Source organism: Gracilinanus agilis, chromosome 1 (genome assembly GCF_016433145.1).
Source record: "Gracilinanus agilis isolate LMUSP501 chromosome 1, AgileGrace, whole genome shotgun sequence".
Taxonomy (NCBI): Eukaryota; Metazoa; Chordata; class Mammalia; order Didelphimorphia; family Didelphidae; genus Gracilinanus; species Gracilinanus agilis.
The window spans coordinates 149,212,311-149,226,370 of NC_058130.1; the positions used below are offsets into that span (position 1 = coordinate 149,212,311).

Consider the following 14,060-nt stretch of genomic DNA (forward strand, 5'->3'; position numbering starts at 1 on the left):
GCCGGCACTTAAAGAATAGATTTAGCAGGTTTGATGTCATGGGCCGGGAGAGCTATGAACTTTAAATTCTGGAGGGGAAGCAATTCTGTGCCCAAGGTCTGGTTATGTTGGTAGCTGATTAGTTATGTCTCTCATGGAGTGGACATTCATGTAATTAAGAGAGGCTAGAGTGTCATAGCCATCAACAGGGATTTTGAACTCTCCAAAATTAATAATAAGAAAAGTGACCAAAACAAAAGTTTGTGTCATGAGTGTGTTTCTCAGATGGTGAAGGTTGATAGAGACAATTTTATTCTCAAATAATTCTGTGAATTCTAAGGGAGCAGTTTTTGAATGACTATGGGTGGTCTGAAAGTGTCAGTCGGGATTCTGCTGACCTCTTTCCTTCCAATGAGCCAAGGAATGGTTTCCACTTGGAGTGGATTTAGAGGATTTATTATCTGGGGAAAGCCACATTTTATTTCAGGTGGGCAGAAGAGTGAAGAGAGGCTTGAAAGAGTTGGTTAAGGGGATGGGTGAGTATGAGGGGGATTGGGATTGAATGCAGGTAGATTGAGAGCACAGGAGGGGTTTTTATAGGGAAGCTTATAGAATGAAGGAAGCGAAAGGTTGGGAAGCAATAAATAGAGGAACATACTAATGAGGGGGAATGCTGGGTGGGCTTATGTTTGGTTTTTAAATTAGGTTAAATACTAAATTTATCTGTCCAGTTCCAAAGCTCTTTTTTTTTAAAATCCTTGCCTTCCCTCTTAGAATCAATACGGTATATTGGTTCCAAGGCAGAAGAGCCTTGGCTAGGCAAGGAGGGATCAAGTGACTTGCCCAGGCATAGCTAGGAAGTGTCTGAAGCCAGGCATGAACCTATGCCTGGCTCTCAATCCAAGAGCCACCTAGCTGTCCCTCTGCTTTTTTGCTATAAGCTTACGTTTGCTTTAAGAAGCTGGCTTGAGGCAAAGAAAAGTGGAGAATCCTTTTGTTTTTTTATGACTTTTTATTAAATGCTTGCCTTTAAAATCAATACTGTGTATTGGTTCCTAGGCAGAAGAGCAGTAAAGGCTAGGCTATGGGGATTAAGTGATTTGCCCAGGGTTATACAGCTGGGAAGTGTCTAGAGGTTAAATTTGAACCCAGGAACTCTGGTCTCTAGGTCTGGGTCTCAATTCACTGAGCTACCCCACTGCCCCCTTTTAATGACTTTTAAAATGCAATTTGAAAAATTTACTTTGATCATAGTCCCATCTACTGGGAGGGTATCTAACCATTGGATGTAGGGCAAAAGTCCTTTAAGATTTTCATACAGTTCCACTAGATTGGGAGAAGATAGGACTAGAAGAATTCTCTGAAGCATTTTTATCTCCACAGGTTTTAGTTAGGCAAATCTTTTTTTTTCCTTGTACAATCCCCTAAAGTCTATCTAGAATGCCATCAAAACTCCTGACTTTCATCAAAAAGGAAAAAAATCTAATCAAATTTTCATGCAAAAAATAAAAAAAAATTCATGGAAAGGTTGCTCATGTGTCTGCATGGCTTGGAGGGAACTTGGTGAATTTGACAGTCTTTTCTACGTCCCTCTGAAGCTAGCATCTTGTTTGGCCTGGGTAAAGTTTGATGTTTTTCCTTGAAAAATGATGTTGAAATAGTGATTTTTTTATTTAGGGAAAAGGTTCTTCCCTTCAATTCCACCCCCGCCCCCCATAGTTAAAAGCAAATAGATCTATTGTTGACTCAGATCTTCCTTTGAAGGTTGTTCTATGTTTGTTCTTGGTGATCCAGAGGTGCTGTGTGTGAACTCACTGCCACTAAGGTTTTTAGTTTTTCTGAAGTTCTGCAGCTGTCAAAATAGAGTTCTTTCCTTGCAATTGATCTGATTTCTGGGACTCTGAATGGCTGTAGTTATTAAAGCTCCTTTGAACTAATAGATAACCCAAGAATATACTAATTATCCGTCTGCCTGGTGGAGGAAAGCATTTGTGGGAAGTAAATTTTGCATCTTTAGTTGTCAAAATGTAACAGATCTGAACGGTGATAATAATAAAAATATCTAGCATTTATATCGCATTTTACAAATATCTCATTTTATCTATCCAGTTACCCCTGAAAGTAGGTGCTATTAGATTTATCTTTCAAAAGAAAAGATTAGATCTATCTTACAAAAGAAAACTGTGCAAGTCAGAGGTTGTGACTGCCCTGGATTACAAACCCAAGTAAGTATCTCATACAGGATTTGAACTCTTTCTGAGTCTAGGAAGGACTCCCGGGGCTCTTCCTTATAGCCACAAACTGGTACCTAGTCAGGAACAATGGATAGAGCGCTGGGACTCGGGTTGGGGAGGCCTGAGATACAATCCTGCCCCTGACACTAACTAGGTGTGTGACCCTGCAGGATTTCAGATTTAACCAATCATGAGATTGTTAAGGATGTATTTAAAAGCTGATGCCCATGAGCAAGGTGTTCATGGATTAGACTTATCTGGATATGTTATTAATAATTTATATGATTGATTATATTGAATCCTTCTATTGGATTGGGACAAAAATTGTTGGATTTAGAAATTAAACTTCCATTAATGTCAAAAAGCTACAGCTGCAGTGTGGAAGCTAGCAGGCAGGCTGAAAAGGTCTTTGGGATGTCAATAGGTTAAATTTATCATCTGAAAGAGCAAAGTGGCAATTGCTAATACTCTGGAAGGTTCTCAAGACTGAGTTCTGGGGGGGGGGGGAAGGGAGGTTTAAGAAAGCAGCAGCTTTTCCTGATCAACTTCTGGCCACCAATTTTCTAAACACCTGGATCATTGTTTTTGTAATTAGACTTTTATACTTATGTAAAACTCTTGGTGCTTTCCTTTGTCTGTAAACTTCCCTGAAAACCCAGTATTGTTTTCTTTTAAATAAAAGTCTTGGGTGAGCTGAGACTCTGTCTCTCTCTTGGTCTTGAAGTCTTTCCCTGTGTGTGCTTCCACTCTACATCTCTCTCTGTGTCTTATTTCTCTATGCATCTTAAAACTCTCTTAAACCTTTTCCCATCCATTTCCCAATCCCCAGCTTCCCTTTTCAGGTCCAGAAGAATCCTCGCAGATCTGTGGAACAGCAGGCCACTTCATTCCTGGGCAAGTCACCTAACCTTTGTCAGCCTCGGTTTCCTTATTTGTAAAATAGGAATTAAAAATAGCACTTACTTTCCTGGGTTGTTGTGAAGATTGAATGAGATAACATCTGTTCAGTGTTTTGCAAATGTTAAAACACTATATAAATGCTGCCTATTATTGTTAATTATTATCAAATGGATTTCATTGTATCATGGTATAGTGGGAAGAACATTTGAATTTAGAGTTTAAGTAATATCTGGCTTCGAATTCTGCCTCTAGTGCTTATTAACTGTAACCACTGGAAACAACTTGGTTTTTCTGATCCGAGGGTATAGATCTATTTTTAATAAGAATAATAAAACCTGAATATCTGCTTTATGGAATTATTATAGCGCTCAGATGAAATATTTCATGACTTGGAGTCAGGAAGAATTGAGTTTAGATTCTGTCTCAGATACTTTATCAGTTGTGTGATCCTGAGTAAGTTTTAAATTTTCTTAGCTTCATTTTTCTTATCTGTAAAATAGGACAAAATAATAGTACTTACTCTATATAGGGTTATTGTATCAGAAGAGCTTCATCACATTGGGTGATGTCACTCTGCTTTTTTCTCTTTTAAATTTTGCATTTTGAAATTTGTGATTGTTTTTGTTTAAGTATGATTGTAATTTAATATGGAATGATGTGTACTGAATGTGGCAAGTATTCTAAAATCTAAGGATCAAAGAAGCCCATTTCCCTTCTGCTGGCCTATGTAACCAAAGCCAGTTTCAGAGGATTTATGGAATTCTTGGGGAGGAGACTGGAGAAGGTCGAACCAACATTAATAGATCAAGGCAGAAAGGGGAATAAATAAGGTTAGAGAATAGGGAGAGGTTTGATAATCCTACAGGATTTAGTGGAATACATAAAGAAGTGCACTACCAACTGACCTAGAGCAGGGACATGATAAACTGGGATTTGATTCCAACAGAGCTGATGAATCAGAAGAAGAGAAAAATTGCAGGATGAGTCAAGAAACCAAAAACCCAAAGAAGCAATATTTTACAGTGAAATTATGGGTGGGGCAGACCTTCAGTAATAGAGTATATTTGGCAATTAGTCACAAAGCTGGTAAAATGATTTCTTCCAATATATCATAGCCGCTGACAAGTTGATCCAGATATACACATTGACTTCAAAAAGAATGCCTATAATGCATAAATCAGAGAATAGTCCTTTTCCATGTTAAGGAATAAAATGAACAAACTAGTAGGGGCTTATTTAAGAGGATCTTTCTTTCATATATTTGAATGCTTCCCTGACCCCATCCAGAGTTAACTTTCTTTAGAATCAAATCAGTGAATCAATAAGGCATTTATTAAGTGACTTCTATGTGGTAAACACCCTTAGGCACTGGGAATGGCTTTGAAGGATGATAAGGGTTTAGAGGTTTGCTGAAAGTCAAAACTGAGAATTGGAAATATGAGAATTGGAAAGAATCCAGGAGATTATCTAGGTTAATTCATAGCTGAACAGGAAATTCCTCCTTCCCCTACAATATTTCCAAGCCAGTGGTCTTCCAGGCTCTCTTTGAAGATCCCCACTACTTTCCAAAAAAGAAGGCCTTTTTTTTTTTTTTTTTTTTTTAACCCCGACATACTTAGGAAGTTTTTCCTTAACTGAGTTAAAATCTACTCCCTTTAACTTCTCTTAGTTGCTCCTAGTTTTGCCCTTTGGAGCAAAATAAAACCAGTCTAATCCCTTTCTACCAGATAGTCCTTAGATACTTGGAGACAGCTATCATGACTCCAAGTCTATTATCTCCAGGTGAGAGACCTTCATTTAGTCCTGATCTGGCAGGTTTCCATTCTCCTCAGCATTCTGTTTTTGTTGCCCTCTGGATTTAACCACATCCATTTAGTATATTCAAAGTATATGGATCTTAATTCTATCATCCAGGGGGCTTTGTAGCATCTAAAAAGGTGATAAGCATGTCTTTTCTGCATTCATACAAGCCATGGATAAAAAGGATAAGTAAAACAAGGCTTAGGAAAAGCTCAGTGGAACTGGACACTTCCTATCAGGTTAATATTAATTCATTCATCATCACCTTGTGGACCGGGTCATTCATCCTATCCTGAATGTCCCCCATTGCATTCCATTTGGTTCAGAAGGCTGCAGTGAGAGATTTTTGGCAAATTTTTTGGTAAATGGCTTGCTGAAATCTATACCTGGTTTCCTTGATTTATCTGACAAGTATATGGAAATAAGATTAATCAAGCATAACTTTATTTTCTTTCTTTTTTATGCATGACTTGTTCTTAATGAAATCCCAAGTTTATGCACAATGATCACTGATTCCCATTTTAGTGCTCACAGATTATCCTCTTATTCTAAATTTTAATCCTAAAACTTTACTAGAGATAGAAAAATCTTAATATTTTAAATGTTACAAGCAAATGCTTTTTAAAATGAATCTAGTTTAAAGAATATGATTTTTTTCCTGCTTTTTTAAAAAAAGCATAACATTTGCCTGTTCCCAGTTTTATGATACTCCTCTCTTTCCCCATGAATTTTTCTGAGATCACTGACAAGTTAAGTAATAACATACTAGCTCTCTAATACTCAGGATATAGTTAGACTGTGCCTGATGATATAAATTCATCCCTCACTTCAACTCTTTTGTTAATAATTTTTGAGGAATTCTGTCTTCTGCCTGCTCTCCATCTGTGCCTCCCCCTCCCAACAGTGTTTTTACCCCCATCTTTGCTTTTCCTGTTTAGCATTCATCACCAACCTCAGTTCATTCAAATCTTTAGTGCTCCTGACATTATTCTTGTAGGCTGAACACATTCTACCTGGATAGTACAGAGTAGAGGATATATATCCAAAATGGTTTCTAAATTCCTCTTAGTTTGCCCAGAGGAAATCTCTTTGAGGACAGTCATATCTTCCCAGAGCCCATGTGTGAAATGTAAATTGTACTCAAATTTCTCCTTGAATCATGCCAGCTGCTATTGAAGTGACCATTCTAGTTTGCCTTTTTCCTCATTCCAAACTTTATCTGTGTTCATCCTGAATGGGGATAGAGAAGCATTTCCCCCAAAGACCACCAGAAGGGAAAGGAGGGAAGAAAGAATAATTAGTATTTATTAAGTACATATTATATATGAAGAATTGGACAGGCATTGTGCAAAACTCTGACTGGAGTCTGTGAGCAGTAGAGAAAGGTGAAAAGAAAACTTGGCATTTATGCCATTCATTAAGAGATTTCCCACCTAACACTCTGCTTTCAGATTATATGCTTCTGGCAACTTTTGTCCAGCCTGTGGAATGCAAATGACTGGCTCTCCCCCAGGGATCCTGGAGTTCTGCTATGGCTTCACTATCTTTTCACGTGCTTATATTTTCTTACTTAGTAATGTGAGAGCTGATTATGGGACACTCCTGGTTATGGAGGGAGTGGAGTAGATTCTGTTTTTACAGACAACTACCTCATCTTTCCAGAGATATTAAAACCTAATTTTTAGTGTTCGGTTTCTATTGTGTTATGAAATTCCCATATGGCTTTTCTTCTTTAAGCAGAAGGAAAATAGTTGCTATTTTCAGTGAATAAAATTTTTTGAGTGATGAATCAGAAAAAAATCCCAGTATCTAAAAAGGAAAACAACACACTGATAGCTAAACCTGGAAAGCATCTTTATTATAGTTTCTGCACTAGAATAGAACCCATATGAAAGAGGAATGTTGGGGGACATGAACATTACCTTAAAAGTTAATCCTCTTATCAGTTTTTATATTCTGGAAACATGATCTGACACAGAATATACCTAAATCCATGTAATAATGGATGATTCTATAGCAAATTTCTGTTTCATTATAATTTAAAAATGCATTTTTTAAAAAATCAGAGTTTTGGACAAATAATTTATTTTACTTGATCATGCAGATAGAAGCAGCTGAATGGAAATTACCTGGTGAAATTTGATGTTAGAAATCACAAGATCATAGATTGCAAACTTGAGATCTTAGAGGTCCTTTAAGACTGACTTTTATGATACAGATGTGGAAATGGAGACCCTGAGAAGGTGACTTCTCTTTGGTCACACAGATAGTAATAGAGCTGTCATTTGAATCTAAGTCTTTGGACTCCAAATACAGCATTTTTTTCCATATTAGTATGCCAGTAATTAAAAGTGGGAAGGGACAACATGGCATAGTGGATATAGTACTAGACTTGAAGGAAGATTTGGGTTCAAATCCCACCTCGGATAGTTAACAAGCATTTATTGTTGTTACTATGTACCAAGTGATGTGTCAAACGTGGAGAGGAAGAGAGGCCAATCTCTACCTCTCAAAAAAAACCAAAACCAAACTCCAAAATCTAAACAAAAAACAAAACCAACTGAGTAACCATGGACAAATCACCTCTCTGAGTAACAGTTTCCTTATCTGTAAAAAGAGGATAATAAATCCCAGGTAAATCACTATATAAATTATAATTAATATTCTTTGTATATGTATATATACAAATATATACACAAACATACATACATCTATAGGGAGCAAGGATGAGAGAGATCTTGCATCTGGATCAGCAGGATTTATTAATTGTCTTCACTTGACTCCATTTTTCTCTGTTTAAGCTAATTTAGACCTTTGCTCTATTGGTTTAAGAACAGAGGGAACACATTCCTGTTTTTGCTGTTTTACTTCAAGGTTTATCAGAAACATAAAATTCTTTTTCTTTTAAAGCATGAGTTCTTAACCTAGGATCCTTGGATAGATTTCAGAGCATCTGTAGATTTTTAAAAATATATTTTGATAATAATTTTAATATACATGGTTTCCTTTGTAAATCTCATGCATTTTATTTTGTGACTAAATAGATTATTCTTCCTAGAAGAAACCCAGAAGTTTTACCAGATTGCCAAAGGAGGCCATGACAGAAGGAAGTTTGAAAACTCTTGTTTTGAAAAGTTAACCTAGTCCTTTGCACAGTGTCAAAAGGGTAATAGACCCTAAAGCACAAAGTACCTTTTTCCCCCGCCAATTATTTGGATACCAGTAATTAGATCAGAAAAAAATGATTGCAGATCCAGGGTTACTGTTAACTTTTTTCCTCATTGGCCTTTTCCCTGAAGTCTGAATGACTTCTTGGGTTCCTGAATATGACTGGTAAGGCCAGGCAAAACTATTGTGCTATGTTCAGTCTTTCCCAACAAAGAAAAATGGCACTTTCCAACAAGTAACTAGAATTGCTTTATAAGAGGTGGAATTGATACTAGCCTTGGGAATGTTGGGAAAGAAGACATACAGTACCAGTTCCCCCCCTCCACCCCTTTCTGTTTGTTTATTTGTTCATTTGCGCTCTTGGAAAACCGATGTGGAAATCCCTTATTGGCCTTCATTACCCAAACCTTCAGCCTTTGTGTTGCCAACCCTTCTCTTTGCACAGTTTTCCTCTGTACTGATTTGCTACCTCCCAGAATGGTGTGAGAGATCATGTCCAATAGATGAGGATGACTCTGAGGGGAGAGTTACTCTTCCTGACTTTCCAGGCAAGTCTCTGAGCCAGGTCAGGGCATAGAGTCCCATAAGCTCTGATCTTATCTTCTCAGTAGGAAATGGAATACTTTTTTTCTGTGTAAGCAAGTAGAATATGGACTAGAAAGAGATCACTAGTGTTTAGAGTTGGCAATGCTTTTTAATCCTTCAAGGATTGGTGGTTCCCTCAGATACTGCCTGTGCTCTAGAAGACAGTCATTTTCAGTTGATGTGGCTAAATATTTTGTCACCTGGTGGCCAGTACATTAGGAATGTCCTAGCCAGGCTTGTCCTCACTCAGCAGACACAGCCATATGCCCAGCCTTTCTATTTTCATTGAACCTCTCAGAGTTTGTGTTTTACTGGCCTAACTTTTGTATTCCAAAGTCACATCTTGGCATCAGAGTAGGACTTTGGTAAAGGGCATTACTATTAAATTTTTGAAAGACACTGACCAAGAAGAGCCTTGTTTATTTTTTTATCATATTTGCCATGCCAACCCTTGCTGTCCTTTCTCAAAGCTCTTAGTGCAGTGCCTGGCACATAATAAGTGCTCGATAAATATTTCTTGTCTGTCTGTCTAATCTAGCCAGCTCTCTGTTTCTATCTCCTCTTGGGGGAGAATGAGATTTGCATTTACATATTTGGGATTACCTCCAGGGGCCATCATCCTTGGTCATTAGATAGCATAATTTTCTTCCATCCTTGTCTATTTGTGCATTTTAGAAGCCTGAGACTCAGTTGAATGCAGTAATAGGTTAAAAGGAAGATAGGGCTATTTTTCTTCTCAGGGAGAGGGAGGACATGCCATCAAATAGGCTGTCTCCAAATTAGGGAGATAAAAAAAAACAGCTTAAAATCCATCATAAATTAGTGTGTTTCTACTAAATGTTACGGTAGGCACCTAAATGCATTCAATTGACTTCTAAAAGCACCTCACTGGTGTCTAAAAATGGCTTATGGCTTATCAATTAGGAGAGTCTGACTAATGTGCCTGCACTATGGTTTCCTTCTTGCAGAGCCTGTCTTCCCCAGCTCCTACATTCTAAGTAGGGTTCCTTATAGAACTTAATAGGACAGGACTCAAGCCCCATTATTCTGAAGCCATTTAGCTTTTAAACTTTTTTTTTTTTAACAATGATGTATAATCTGATAGAGCATTAATTGGCTTTCTTCCTTCTTTTCCACTTTTTAAAGATTCTGCTGCCTCTTTGAAATTAGCTATGTTAGTGAGTTGAAATAATAAATAATAATAAAAGTCCTAATAAAATGCAGTAAAGAGCAACAAATATAGGACTACAAAGACATCTGGAAGGCCTTTATGGAAAAACAAATGCTACATGAAGGGGAAAAACCCAGAACCAGAAGAGTCTTAGTACAAATTATAACCATATTAAGAGGTAAAAATGAATGAGAATAATTAGGTGATCTTCCCGAACAAGAACTGAGAGAGAGAGAGTGTGTGACTGAAAAATTGTTCTGATACTTTATATGAATTAAATTTATTGAATTTTATTAATTATAATAAATTTATTGAATTAAGTTTATATGAATTAAAGACTTAAATTTGTTTGGAACCTTCTGGTGAGGAAACTCTATCAATGTGTATTTGTGACTGTTCCGCCGCTTACTGTCTTTTTAAAATTTTTTAAATGTTTATTAATATTCATTTTTAACATGGTTACATGATTCATGCTCCTACTTTCCCCTTCACCCTCTGCTCTCCCCCCATCCATGGCAGATGCACATTTCCCCTGGTTTTAACATGTGTCATTGATCAAGACCAATTTCCAAATTGTTGGTAGTTGCATTGGTGTGGTAGTTTCAGGTCTACATCCCCAATCATGTCCACCTCATCCCATGCGTTCAAGCAGTTGTTTTTCTTATATGTTTCCTCTCCTGCAGTTCTTCCTCTGAATGTGGGCAGCTTTCTTTACCATAAATCCCTCAGAATTGTCCTGGGTCATTGCATTGCTGCTGGTACAGAAGTCGCTTACTGTCTTAAAGAAATACCTGGATACTGAGAGATTAAAAGGCTTGGCCACACCTGACAGGATTACCTTCTAGAACTCGGATCATAGATTATTAGAGCTGAAAGGAACTTCAGAGGTCCATTCCAACCTCCTCATTTTACAGATTAGGAAGCTGAGGCCCTGGGAATTGAAGGACTTGCTCAGAGCCATATCATTAGGAAGTGTCAGAGGGCAGATAGGAACCTAAGTCTTCTAATCCCAGAGTGAAGGCTCATTCTGCCTCCTGAGCAAGTTTAGTTGGTTGTATGGGTATTAAATCCTTAATAAACTATTTAATTTGAGGGGGGAAAAAGCAAATATAGCTTTCCACATTTCTAAAGCTCAAGTATTTTGTTGAATGTTGTTAACTGCTTCTCTGAACTGAGGTGAACCATGGAGAATATTTTTTATCTTAGAAATCATACTCACCCTGGCCCTGCCCTTTCACATTCCCTTCCTTCTTTCCCTAAGCCCTTTGTTTCCCCATGATTTTCATCAGAGCCCCCAATGCAGATCCATTTCTTCTTTATGACATATATTGTCTTGCATAGTCAAATAGGGTGCCCAGAGCCACATAGCCTATATGAGTGACTCCTTATCTACTATACTTGCTATATGCTCATTTTACTAAATCATGGTTGTTTAAAGTCCTAAGTCCAAGTATATTTTTATTAGTTATTTTTCATTTAAAACCAAAAACAATACATTTTTAGGTATTATTATTTTTTCCATTATCTCTATTATTTTACTTTTGTTATTATTTATTATTACATTTTGAAAATATTTGTATTAGAATAAACAAGATCATATTGAAAACATTGTTTTGTCCTGATAGTTATTACTGAAGGTTGAGAGTTTGTGGCTATTTAAATAGCTATCTTAACTAAGACTGAGGAATTGGAAGTCTCAGGGAAAGAGCTGAGGAAACAGACCTTATGGGGGTGCAAGTTTGCGAAAATGACTTAGACACTCTCCTGTTTTATCTTCCAGTTAATGACCAGCCACGGTGTCCCTGCCCAGTGCTGCCTCTGCTCCCTCCACTATCTGCTGGACTGAGGGGAGCTGTGGGTGCATGCTGAGGAGAGATGGCCTTTTGGTCTCAGCTGGGACTGCTGCTTTGGAAGAACTTTACTTTCCGAAGAAGGCAAACAGTAAGCATCTATTTGTTTTTCTCTTTTTGGAGTTTTCCCTTCAATGTGTTTACCCTAATGTGCCCCCAAAAGAAACATAAACTTGTAGAAATAGAGAATCATAGTTTAAGAACCAATTGGGACTTCAGAAGTAATTGAGTTTGACTTCCTTATTTTCCACTTATTTTATATCTGTGAAAACAGGTTCAGAAAAATTAAATAATATGCCCAAGGTCACAAAGCTAGCAGATGACAGTATTAAAAATTTTTTTTGTGTGTGTGGATGAGGTGAGTTCCTCTTGTGTTTTCCCGAGGAATCACTGGTAAGTCTCATTCTTGTTGGTCGATAGAGGGAGTGACTCTATGGTAAGGGGAACATGGACACCTCTTCGGCTACAAAAATTGAGATGTTTACCACACACAGGGGACAGGTCCTCATTACAGGTTTTGGAATCGGCCATTGCTGAAGCATACATTTCCATGCTAGTTAAGTGGTAATTTCTAGGCCAGTTTTGTCTTTTAAAAGTAGTGGAACCATATCTAGGCACCCTATTCCTTAGTTTTCTATTTGCTCCTGGGTGCTACGGCTGGGTGCAATGTCTTTTTGGGACATTGGCACAGTGTTTTTTGACAGTGGCTTCTAAAATATCAAAGGGCACCAAAGGGGCATTGGACGCCATCTAATCCAGTCTCCTCATTTTAAAGGTGAGAAAAATGAGTCCTAAGGAGTTTCCATGACTTGGTTACTGCTTTTTCTCTTGACTAAGTCTATTGCTTTTTCTAATGTCATATTGATGCTCTTCACCCTCAGTCTTTCCTGTTTCTATCAGTGGTCTACCATTGTTCTCTCAGTCTCTTGGCTCTAAACCTTGGAGTCATCATTGGCTCTTTCCTTTTTGGCCATATCTAGTCATGTCTTGCCTATTCACCTGTCAAATTGTCTTCCATTTCCACACTTTTTTCTTCATTTTTATTGTCACTCCCCTCTTTCTAGTCTTCCTTACATAGTACCTATTAGTTCTTATTCAGTTGTATCTGACTTTTCACGATCCCATTTGGAGTTTTCTTGGCAAAGATACTGAAGTGGTTTGCCATTTCCTTCTCCAGCTCATTTTACAGATGAGGAAACTGAGGTAAACAGGGTCAAATGATTTGTCTAGGGTCATAGCTATGTGTAATTAGAAATCTTGAACCCTTGGATTCCATCTCCCAGAATTCTTTTTCTCGGTCCCAAAATTCCTTTTCCTCTCTTCCCCCAAGTTGTGTGCTTACATTGTATAGACAATTGTGTGTGTAGCCCTGCCCTCGGGGCTCTTCTCTCATGATCATAACTAGGTTAGCTCCTTCTTTACTCCAGCTTTTTTTTCCTTTTCCTTGACTTCAAGTTATTAATACATCTTATTAAACATAATGCTTGGAGATATTGTATATTAATTTTTAAGCTTATAGCTACTAAGTGTCCAAAGCCAGATTTGAACTCATCAAGATGAATCTTCTGATTTCTAGTCCAATGCTTCATCTACTGGACCACCTAGCTGCCTGTACATAGTACCTGCACCATTACTAATGACCTTTTAGTTCCCAGAAAAGCTCTTAGAACTAGTCCTCTTAAAACATAACTTTGCACAAACAGGATTTAGATATGGAAAGGACCTTAGTGATAATCTAGACAAACTTCCTCTTTTTACAGATAAGAAAACTGAAGCTTTTCAGGCTAAATGAATTTGAACCCATTTGAAATTTGAACCCAGATCTTCTGAACCCAAATGTAGTATTTTTGCACTGATTTACAGGCTTATTCAAAACCTTTTAATGGCTCATGATAAAGCCTGAAATCTTGTTTCTGCCTACTTTTCCAAAAGTATTTCTCATAGCATTCTACCCAAACCCTTTACTTCTCACCAGACTTATCTACTCACTGTTCTCAAAAACTTTTGCTTCTACCTTAATTCCTTTTTTTCTCCCACCTACTTCATATTTATTCTTTCCTGGAGGTCCAGGTCAGGCTTTATCTCCTATGGATAGCTTGACCCAATTCATGTTTCCTCAACTAAATTGTAAGGTCTATGAGAGCAAGAATTAAAGTCTCTTATCTCTTTCTCTCCCTAGTCCTTAGTCCAATGGCCCACATATCCAGGTCGTTGCATAAGCATTTGCTGAGGATGAGGCAGCCAGGGGAGCTAGTAGATAGAGCAGTAGATAGAGCACTACCCCTGTAGTCAGGAAAATCTAAGGTTACATCCCATCTTGTCTCTGCTGCTGTGGGACCTGGACAGGTCATTTAACCTCATTGAGTTTCAGTT

General features: G+C 37.7%; 1 protein-coding gene across 1 annotated transcript in view; it reads left to right on the forward strand.

Moving 5' to 3' along the window:
• The first annotated feature begins 11,748 nt into the window (after positions 1–11,748).
• Positions 11,749–14,060, forward strand: part of ABCA1 (ATP binding cassette subfamily A member 1) — a 128,477-nt gene continuing 126,165 nt past the window's right edge. The window contains exon 1 of the mRNA XM_044677907.1: positions 11,749–11,778. The gene's annotated coding sequence lies outside the window, so the exon portion shown is untranslated. The remainder of the gene's footprint in view (positions 11,779–14,060) is intronic.